The 12,115-nt window shown below is 36.0% G+C and overlaps 2 pseudogenes; both read left to right on the top strand.

Annotated features, from left to right (window-relative positions):
- Nucleotides 1-914: 914 nt before the first annotated feature.
- Nucleotides 915-2,267, top strand: LOC149771744 (MAP kinase-interacting serine/threonine-protein kinase 1 pseudogene; annotated as a pseudogene).
- A 6,176-nt stretch (nucleotides 2,268-8,443) lies between these two features.
- On the top strand, nucleotides 8,444-9,952 carry LOC149771743 (MAP kinase-interacting serine/threonine-protein kinase 1 pseudogene; annotated as a pseudogene).
- The last annotated feature ends 2,163 nt before the right edge of the window (nucleotides 9,953-12,115 follow it).

Here is a 12,115-nt window from a genome sequence, read left to right as displayed (position 1 = left end):
AAGCTAGATACATAGTATTATTCAGTGAAAGACAACCCATGGACGCTGCTGGAGTCCCGACAATACTTAAGTATGAAAGCCTTGAATTTGCAATGGTTACAAGAAGAAAAAAAGGACGTTATAAATTTATGGAAGCCCGTGCATATCAATTATCTTGAACCATTTTTCAAGTTGTTTGCAGAAATGCATTTTAGATACCACATCGGTTACCATTAACGATGCCATTTGAAAATAACTATAGTCTACTTTCAATAATATTTATTGAAGGAAAATAAACATCTTCATATATAACTTAAAGACTGCGATGTTTTCGGATTTTGTACAACCAAAAAGCTTGTTAAAAGTTGTTTTGAATTTGACAAAGAGAGAGAAAGAAAGAGATTTTAGAAGTATTTTTGAAATTGAATATTAGACAGAAACATTATTTCATTGCATAGACTAGCCAGGCGATCATCTATGTTGAATCAATGATAGATGGTACATGTTACTAACAGAAATATAAGATTTAAAAGAATTTCTTTATGAAAATATTTTCTCATAAAATAAGAAAACATCGATCAATTATGTTTTTGGCAAATGACTATTCGTGATAGCACTGTAAAGAAATAAATATCAACTAAAAGCTTGTTAAACAAATTTCTTGTTTTCGTTTGTTCTAGTAATTGTTTCCACTTTATAACTGTGATATGTATTCTTCCATTCCAAGGTGTGAATCAATCATCACAGCGAGGCCAGAGGAACTTCCGTGAGTGCCTAATTAAGTGCTTACTCAGTGTCAGTAGGGGATTTATCTGAATACTGTTGAATTTTAGTCGCATCGACAGGATGACACGAACCAATCAGGAAGCTAATTGTCACCAACCGATCACATATATAAAAGGTGCTGACATTACGGTACTTTAAACAGACTGAATATGGAGATGGATAACGATTTTAGGGACATGGAAAGCCATAATTTACGGGATGCAGAAAAAAACGCAAGTTTAAATCGTAATACACCAAGACTCCGAAAGAAGACAAAAAGGGCAGCTGATATTCCTGTTACAAAATTTCATGATTTGTACAGACCAACAGGAGAAATCTTAGGAAATGGTGCTATTGATTCAGTGCAGACATTTATAAATATTTCCAACAGCAAAGAATATGCTGTAAAGATCATTAAAAACAACACGATCCGATCCAGCAGCAAAGTCTTCAAAGAAATAGAAATATACAACTTATGTCAAGGTCAGGAGAACATCTTACAGCTTTATGAATACTTTGAAGAAGAAGGTCGATTTTATTTGGTCTTTGACAAGATGTTGGGAGGAACCTTGTTTGACAATATTGAGAGAAGGGGTCATCTGACTGAGACAGAAGCCAGTTTAATAGTGAAATGCATCACACGAGCCTTGGATTTCCTCCACAATAAAGGAATAGTCCACAGGGATCTAAAGCTAGAAAACATATTGTGTGAAAAGAAAGAAATATTCCCAATACGAATATGTGATTTTGACTTGGCAAGTGGTGTGCCTGTTGAAAGCCAGAAGGATATGTGTACCACGCCAGATCTCCTGACGCCAGTCGGCACAGCAGATTATATGGCTCCTGAAGTTGTTGAAGTTTGGCTTGGTGAATCCTTATCCTATGACAAGAAATGTGATCTCTGGAGCCTGGGAATAATCATGTACATCACGCTGTGCGGTTACCATCCATTTTATGGCGACTGTGGAGGTGGTTGTGGGTGGAACAGTGATGTGATGTGTCGGGACTGCCAGGACATGCTTTTCAGCAGCATCAAAAATGATGATTATGAGTTTCCAGAAAACGATTGGAGTGTAATCTCAGACAGTGCCAAAGACCTCATTCGTCACTTGCTGGTGCGAGATCCACGCAAGCGTTATTCTACCGAGCAGGTCTTGAACCACCCCTGGGTATCTTGCCCACCGGCTGCTACTGCTCTTGCTGCACCAACAATGCTTTCTAGGAATAGCAGTACCAAGGATTTGGAGCCATTTGCTGAGACTGCTATTTCAATCAACCGCATGCTGCAGCAGCATCTAATTATTCACAAGCCGCCAAGTTATGCTTATAATGACGAAAATGAGGGAAAAGAAAACGATGAAATCAATTCTGAAGAAATTGTAGTACCACCATTGAAATTGTCCCCATCTGCTTCCAGCTTGACAAAACATCGGTCAAGTTTGGTGGCCGGAACCAATGTTCGTTCAACAGAATTCGATAGTGGCTGTACACTGCCGGGCATCAGTCATTCACAGGACGAATAGTTATTTAGTGATATTTTCATCTGAATAACTTTTATTTTGAAAATAATTACAAACACGTGACTAACTTTGCTACATCAAGTTTACGATAAGGACTGTTTGTTCAAAATATGCTGCCTTTGATGAAAAGTTTAGGATTTGTTCTGATTTTCATCAATCCAGATTGTCTTGTTTCGAAGAGTACATTTTAAGAGTGGGTGGGTGGGATTATACAACCTAAAGAGTTTTCATCTCTTATAATGTAGATGAAACAAATTGTCCGGAGTATATATGTGCATATATCACTTTCGTTGAATTGTTGCTAAAATGTAATTGACTTTTATTCTGTAAAATGCTGATTGTTGTAATAAAATACGACTGAATTTTATATGATCGTTAATACCAATTCATGGTTCTGAATGTCTTTGAAAGGAGAGATTATTCAGTATTTGTGTTAATAATCAACGAGTGCTTTGATTTTATAATTGTGCTGTTATTCATGAATGAGGTTGGTGGAATGTAAAATGTTCTCTGATGCTTAAAATGACGTGTCAAAATAGTGATATTTTATATCTAAAGTGCCAGTATATCACCAGGTGTTAATATGTAAATCTTACTCAGTTTGATTTCTAATATTTCTTCATTAACTAAATTCATACTAGCATCTTGATTTTTTCTTCAGTGTATTTCGCAATTATATTTCATTCTCATTTATCGGACACTTGTAAGTTATAACAAATAGATATTTGGAAAATTGCATTTTTTAATAAAAAGTCCCATTTCTATGAAATATTGTTTTCCTTTGTGAAATTAAATTTTGTATTAGATGTGATTTGTAATTTTCAATAATCTCTCTCTCTGTCTATCTATCTATCAGAAAAATTATATTAGAAGAAACGAAACAACTCAGCTATGTACACATGTACAAATTTCTACCCCAAATTTCAATTTTTAGTTTTAACATACCCAATAAATCGAAACTCATTTGATACTTGGGAAATATATGTAGCTACTAAATTTCTGACTCACGCTTAAACAGATTTGTTCCGTTTAATTGGTAGTGTTGTGGTTTGAGCTGTGAAATAAGGATTCGGAAAATGTCCCCAAGGCATACGTGCTTAAAACAACACTTGACACAAGCGGCGACATGGATTAAGTCTGACAATAGGATAATCTGAAATGTTTGCACGATTCAAAGGAACTAACTGTTATGGCTAATTACATTGAATAAATAATTACATGTTTATTGGTGAGCCATTTACTAAATACCGTGCTTATGTGCTGATTATCTACTTGTGATTGATGCTATTCTTTTGTAGACATGATGAACAGAATATTGTTTACTTGTTCTTTTAAAAACTAAACTATCAGAGCTTTATTAAACAGACATGATATCGCTTTTGATGCTTTGAGGATGCAGACCGACAAAGAAGTTTTCTAAAAATCAGATTCACTCAAATGATTTTCGGCAGATAATTATCATTGCATACATATATTTAAGTATAGTTTGTCTTTCCACACAACAATGTTTGCATGCAGTGCTACGGGTGAGATATAGAAACCACCTGTAATTGGTAATTCTCACAAGCTCCGCTGCTTTAAGGACATTACACTTTTCATAAAGGGGTCCCAAACTGAGAGTTAAGGCTCAAAGTAGAACAAAAGTTTGGAGTAAAAGTTTTGAAGGAAAGGAATGACCACCGTCTGGGGCTTTCCTTCAGTATTTACATGAGTTAGGCTGCTGTACATGTCGGAGGACGCCAGGAGGGTGCCTCTTTTTACATACATTATGGGATTTGGTATCAAATCATGGTATAGATGATGCCATCAGTTTCGTAACTGTAGCAGGTGTGGTACCACGGGCCTTCCACCAACGGATTGTCCATAACCGGTACAACAACAAGAAAACATGCCTCAAAACTCAGTAATGATTGATGAAATGGCCTATGATCGTCAGAGGGTTCCAGATCCTGGGGGAGAGATGGAACAGATCTCAGGAAACCCACCCCACTGAAATGCCGCAACATCGAACCAGGTCATACTGGGTATGCAGTGCGAAATTGAGGTTGGAAGCTCAAACGGTCCTAAAACTTCTCAATCCACGTCCACATAATGGACTAGTTATACAAATACGAGTGCACGTGAGAAGAAGGGGGCAAAGGGTAAAAAAGGAAAACAACAAAGCAAACGAAACACAAAAACCTACCACCCCATATTTATTTATGGAAGAACCAAGTTTCTAGCATAAAACAAATCCGCTCATCGAGTCTAAAATGATAGTGAGCGAGAGTGAGGAGGTTGAGAGCCCTCAACACACAAATTTTCCTCTGTCAATTTTACTATATGTTATTGCAATTGAAACATTATATAAGAATATTGAAAATAATAGCAATTAATTGGAAATTGGCGGGCAAATGACCCAGGAGCTCCCCCAAATTGAATCAAACAACAAGTGAAAGCTTTAGGAATATTTTATGGAAAGAATTTAGACGAACTTAATTACAACCAAATATTAAAGAAAGTTGAGGAACAGATAGAAATTTGGTCATAGGTTCTCTAAACCTAATGGAATTCTTACAAGCCTATAAGACCTACATTTATTGCCAAATTGATTATGTAACACAAAAATAGATTTGATAGAACCAATGATAAACATTCTTTTCTTTTCATGAAATCCTTATTTAATATGTACATGTTGAAATGTGCAAGTGACACAGATACTCCTATATGCACCCATATTAGACATATCCGCTCACCCGTACCCTCATATACACACACATACTTACACACACACACACACACACACTTACTGCTCATACATACGTTGTAAAACGCTTATACTAATTTTACATAATACGTAAGTTTCTAGCTAACGTATAGGCGAGGAATTTATAATAATAAATTATTTTACGTCTACTTATCAATTAACATAATAACTTTACATAGAATTTAAAACAAATGAAATTACTATTCAAGTTTTAAATTTAGAGATATAGTATTGATTGAAATACAAAGTGTATACAAAATTGTATAAGCGTGAAAGGTCATGTTAAAAGGATAGACAAGGTAAAGTACAGAAAAAGCTCGTGCGAAAAGAAGAGATAGTGTTAACACGTGCGGCTTGGGGTATTCTTGAATTAACGTGTTGACCGGTAAACGTGGGTTGAAACATGCAGGCAAAAAGACGGTGTACTAAAGAATCAGGAGATTAGAAAAGGATACATAATTGGATATATTTAAAGAAAAAGGTAAGTAGTGAGTATTATTCTAGACTTATGCCACTTACTATTTAACAAATTTAAAGAGAACATAATAACCCAGCTAGACACCATTTGTCAATAAAGTGAAGAAGGTTAAGTCTGGAAATGTCAGCTCTGATTCTACATTTTAGGCAAGAGAGAAAGAAGAATAGCAAGGTGTTACTGGTTACCACTTCTTTATGATAATATGCATGGATACATTTAATCCATATAGCATATTTGTATCCAGCGCATAATAAAAGCCACAAGTCCGCGATTTCAGGTTCCGGAAACAAGGCCCCATAGAAGAAACTTAGGATAAGACCAAATTTAAGGAATGTAAAAAGTACCGAAGGAGTTTCGAGAGTTTTTTTCAGCCATTTAATTATGAGCTGTTGTAAAGTGAGTATTAAATTGCATTCGAAAATTAAATGGTCAGTGATTTCAGTCCCACCGCAAAAAAAAGTGCATAACTTGAATTAGGGAATATTTTAAAAAAATGTGTTTTACAGGTAAAATGTCGTGTATGATTTTAAAACACACATATCTAGTGATGGTGTATAGGAATTTATTTTGCAGGTGTTTCTTGTTGTTGAAATATTGGGGGAGTTTAAGTCATATAATTTGGTTATTTTGGGTTCAAGAAGGTGACTTTGTAGTTGTCGTTGATATAATATTTTTGTAGGGTCTTAACCAAAACTGAGACCAGGATTATTTTATGAATTGAGATTGAAATATAAATTATTCTGTTTATATGGATCCGTAGAATACGTTATATCCAACGGGATCTTCTTATATAAACCGCAAAATGAAGTGGGACTGGGACTATGCTATTTGCATCACAAACACACAATATATATTTTAAGTAGAATAAGGCACAGTTGTTCGTTACGAAGAAAACTTAGGAGTATCCGTCATTGAATCAGGGTATGAATGTTCAATCCTGTAGCAATATAATACAAGAAAAAGACACGAGTTCGCACCTATCGGTAGTTCCAACCATGCTAGTTTATCTTAATTGCGTCTGCTAATTTCCACCTTCAGCCAGTGGTAATCAAGAATAGTTCAATTTTCAAAACTGCTCGGCACACTTCGTTCAGTATGAGACATCTTGGAGAAAATTCAATAATTGTTCGCCGATTTTGACGTTTGGACAACTAATGGCAGGCAGTGCCGTTTGCATTCGAATAGTCTTGGATTTCACCAGTGAACGAAAGGTAAGATCCGAACAACATCGAGTGCGCAGTTTTTCGGATCTTACCTTTCGGTCAATCGTGAAAAATGAACTCTTCTTGATTACGAATGGCTTACGTTGGAGATTAGCAGACGCTATTAGGATAAACTAACAGAGTCGGACCTACCGAGCGGTGGGGACTCGTGTCTTCCCTTGTGTTATATTGTTACAGGTTAGAAGCGTCATCCTTTGATTCATGGACGAATACTCCTAATTTTCACTGTAACGAACCCCTTTAGAATAAGGCACTTTACAGATAATACCCAGTATACCTGGGAGGCCGTATACATTTATTTGTACCGATACCTATGTAAGCACAATCGGAGACTAGTAATCGGAATCTATATTGGGATGGAATACGGAAGAGATGGGAAGCTATCTCGTCTGCTTTTAACAAAGCGTGATGTTTATTCACCTACATGACGTTTGGATCACTGGCGAGATGGCCTTTAAAAACATAGTATACGTATTATTCCGCCTTGCCATTTGTATGGTCAATACACTGATTCTAAATCCACACAATACTGCGTTGTCCGCAAACAGCAACTGACCGTTATAGAATTACTGGTGCAATAAGGGATACATTTTTGGGCATTGACGCAAAATAACCTCTAAATTACAAATGAGATTAATGACAGCAATATATATAAATAAAGTTTTAGTTGATTATGTAACATCAATGATGAAAGCCAAACGATTAGATATGTTTTAAGGTGCACAAGAGTACTTCATTTATATATTTTTTCTCATACCATGAAACAAATTGATCATCTTTGGACCGCGTGCTTTGTCTGACGAAACAGGGTTAATGGGAGCGTTAAATAAAAAAGAAAGACCTCTAATTCATACGATCATCGAAATTATATCAAGCGCATGTGAAATTGTTTGTTCTCATATACTTGTATAAAAAGTTTTAATTTATCTTGAATAAGTTTTTGTTTATTATTAAAATAAAAATCGTATGACTATAAGCTAGATACATAGTATTATTCAGTGAAAGACAACCCCTGGACGCTGCTGGAGTCCCGACAATACTTTTGTATGAAAGCCTTGAGTTTGCAATGGTTACAAGGAAGAAAAAAGGACGTTATAAATTTATGGAAGCCCGTGCATATCAATTATCTTGAACCATTTTTCAAGTTGTTTGCAGAAATGCATTTTAGATACCACATCGGTTACCATTAGCGATGCCATTTGAAAATAACTATAGTCTACTTTCAATACTATTTATTGAAGGAAAATAAACATCTTCATATATAACTTAAAGACTGCGATGTGTTCGGATTTTGTACAACCAAAAGGCTTGTTAAAAGTTGTTTTGAATTTGACAAAGAGAGAGAAAGAAAGAGATTTTAGAAGTATTTTTGAAATTGAATATTAGACAGAAACATTATTTCATTGCATAGACTAGCCAGGCGATCATCTATGTTGAATCAATGATAGATGGTACATGTTACTAACAGAAATATAAGATTTAAAAGAATTTCTTTATGAAAATATTTTCTCATAAAATAAGAAAACATCGATCAATTATGTTTTTGGCAAATGACTATTCGTGATAGCACTGTAAAGAAATAAATATCAACTAAAAGCTTGTTAAACAAATTTCTTGTTTTCGTTTGTTCTAGTAATTGTTTCCACTTTATAACTGTGATATGTACTCTTCCATTCCAAGGTGTGAATCAATCATCACAGCGAGGCCAGAGGAACTTCCGTGAGTGCCTAATTAAGTGCTTACTCAGTGTCAGTAGGGGATTTATCTGAATACTGTTGAATTTTAGTCGCATCGACAGGATGACACGAGCCAATCAGGAAGCTAATTGTCACCAACCGATCACATATATAAAAGGTGCTGACATTACGGTACTTTAAACAGACTGAATATGGAGATGGATAACGATTTTAGGGACATGGAAAGCCATAATTTACGGGATGCAGAAAAAAACGCAAGTTTAAATCGTAATACACCAAGACTCCGAAAGAAGACAAAAAGGGCAGCTGATATTCCTGTTACAAAATTTCATGATTTGTACAGACCAACAGGAGAAATCTTAGGAAATGGTGCTATTGATTCAGTGCAGACATTTATAAATATTTCCAACAGCAAAGAATATGCTGTAAAGATCATTAAAAACAACACGATCCGATCCAGCAGCAAAGTCTTCAAAGAAATAGAAATATACAACTTATGTCAAGGTCAGGAGAACATCTTACAGCTTTATGAATACTTTGAAGAAGAAGGTCGATTTTATTTGGTCTTTGACAAGATGTTGGGAGGAACCTTGTTTGACAATATTGAGAGAAGGGGTCATCTGACTGAGACAGAAGCCAGTTTAATAGTGAAATGCATCACACGAGCCTTGGATTTCCTCCACAATAAAGGAATAGTCCACAGGGATCTAAAGCTAGAAAACATATTGTGTGAAAAGAAAGAAATATTCCCGATACGAATATGTGATTTTGACTTGGCAAGTGGTGTGCCTGTTGAAAGCCAGAAGGATATGTGTACCACGCCAGATCTCCTGACGCCAGTCGGCACAGCAGATTATATGGCTCCTGAAGTTGTTGAAGTTTGGCTTGGTGAATCCTTATCCTATGACAAGAAATGTGATCTCTGGAGCCTGGGAATAATCATGTACATCACGCTGTGCGGTTACCATCCATTTTATGGCGACTGTGGAGGTGGTTGTGGGTGGAACAGTGATGTGATGTGTCGGGACTGCCAGGACATGCTTTTCAGCAGCATCAAAAATGATGATTATGAGTTTCCAGAAAACGATTGGAGTGTAATCTCAGACAGTGCCAAAGACCTCATTCGTCACTTGCTGGTGCGAGATCCACGCAAGCGTTATTCTACCGAGCAGGTCTTGAACCACCCCTGGGTATCTTGCCCACCGGCTGCTACTGCTCTTGCTGCACCAACAATGCTTTCTAGGAATAGCAGTACCAAGGATTTGGAGCCATTTGCTGAGACTGCTATTTCAATCAACCGCATGCTGCAGCAGCATCTAATTATTCACAAGCCGCCAAGTTATGCTTATAATGACGAAAATGAGGGAAAAGAAAACGATGAAATCAATTCTGAAGAATTTGTAGTACCACCATTGAAATTGTCCCCATCTGCTTCCAGCTTGACAAAACATCGGTCAAGTTTGGTGGCCGGAACCAATGTTCGTTCAACAGAATTCGATAGTGGCTGTACACTGCCGGGCATCAGTCATTCACAGGACGAATAGTTATTTAGTGATATTTTCATCTGAATAACTTTTATTTTGAAAATAATTACAAACACGTGACTAACTTTGCTACATCAAGTTTACGATAAGGACTGTTTGTTCAAAATATGCTGCCTTTGATGAAAAGTTTAGGATTTGTTCTGATTTTCATCAATCCAGATTGTCTTGTTTCGAAGAGTACATTTTAAGAGTGGGTGGGTGGGATTATACAACCTAAAGAGTTTTCATCTCTTATAATGTAGATGAAACAAATTGTCCGGAGTATATATGTGCATATATCACTTTCGTTGAATTGTTGCTAAAATGTAATTGACTTTTATTCTGTAAAATGCTGATTGTTGTAATAAAATACGACTGAATTTTATATGATCGTTAATACCAATTCATGGTTCTGAATGTCTTTGAAAGGAGAGATTATTCAGTATTTGTGTTAATAATCAACGAGTGCTTTGATTTTATAATTGTGCTGTTATTCATGAATGAGGTTGGTGGAATGTAAAATGTTCTCTGATGCTTAAAATGACGTGTCAAAATAGTGATATTTTATATCTAAAGTGCCAGTATATCACCAGGTGTTAATATGTAAATCTTACTCAGTTTGATTTCTAATATTTCTTCATTAACTAAATTCATACTAGCATCTTGATTTTTTCTTCAGTGTATTTCGCAATTATATTTCATTCTCATTTATCGGACACTTGTAAGTTATAACAAATAGATATTTGGAAAATTGCATTTTTTAATAAAAAGTCCCATTTCTATGAAATATTGTTTTCCTTTGTGAAATTAAATTTTGTATTAGATGTGATTTGTAATTTTCAATAATCTCTCTCTCTGTCTATCTATCTATCAGAAAAATTATATTAGAAGAAACGAAACAACTCAGCTATGTACACATGTACAAATTTCTACCCCAAATTTCAATTTTTAGTTTTAACATACCCAATAAATCGAAACTCATTTGATACTTGGGAAATATATGTAGCTACTAAATTTCTGACTCACGCTTAAACAGATTTGTTCCGTTTAATTGGTAGTGTTGTGGTTTGAGCTGTGAAATAAGGATTCGGAAAATGTCCCCAAGGCATACGTGCTTAAAACAACACTTGACACAAGCGGCGACATGGATTAAGTCTGACAATAGGATAATCTGAAATGTTTGCACGATTCAAAGGAACTAACTGTTATGGCTAATTACATTGAATAAATAATTACATGTTTATTGGTGAGCCATTTACTAAATACCGTGCTTATGTGCTGATTATCTACTTGTGATTGATGCTATTCTTTTGTAGACATGATGAACAGAATATTGTTTACTTGTTCTTTTAAAAACTAAACTATCAGAGCTTTATTAAACAGACATGATATCGCTTTTGATGCTTTGAGGATGCAGACCGACAAAGAAGTTTTCTAAAAATCAGATTCACTCAAATGATTTTCGGCAGATAATTATCATTGCATACATATATTTAAGTATAGTTTGTCTTTCCACACAACAATGTTTGCATGCAGTGCTACGGGTGAGATATAGAAACCACCTGTAATTGGTAATTCTCACAAGCTCCGCTGCTTTAAGGACATTACACTTTTCATAAAGGGGTCCCAAACTGAGAGTTAAGGCTCAAAGTAGAACAAAAGTTTGGAGTAAAAGTTTTGAAGGAAAGGAATGACCACCGTCTGGGGCTTTCCTTCAGTATTTACATGAGTTAGGCTGCTGTACATGTCGGAGGACGCCAGGAGGGTGCCTCTTTTTACATACATTATGGGATTTGGTATCAAATCATGGTATAGATGATGCCATCAGTTTCGTAACTGTAGCAGGTGTGGTACCACGGGCCTTCCACCAACGGATTGTCCATAACCGGTACAACAACAAGAAAACATGCCTCAAAACTCAGTAATGATTGATGAAATGGCCTATGATCGTCAGAGGGTTCCAGATCCTGGGGGAGAGATGGAACAGATCTCAGGAAACCCACCCCACTGAAATGCCGCAACATCGAACCAGGTCATACTGGGTATGCAGTGCGAAATTGAGGTTGGAAGCTCAAACGGTCCTAAAACTTCTCAATCCACGTCCACATAATGGACTAGTTATACAAATACGAGTGCACGTGAGAAGAAGGGGGCAAAGGGTAAAAAAGGAAAACAACAAAGCAA

This window comes from Sinohyriopsis cumingii, unplaced genomic scaffold, assembly GCF_028554795.1.
Source record: "Sinohyriopsis cumingii isolate HCF-2022 unplaced genomic scaffold, ASM2855479v2 utg001699l, whole genome shotgun sequence".
In the NCBI taxonomy this organism is placed as follows: Eukaryota; Metazoa; Mollusca; class Bivalvia; order Unionida; family Unionidae; genus Sinohyriopsis; species Sinohyriopsis cumingii.
This window is presented reverse-complemented; position numbering and strand designations above follow the sequence as displayed.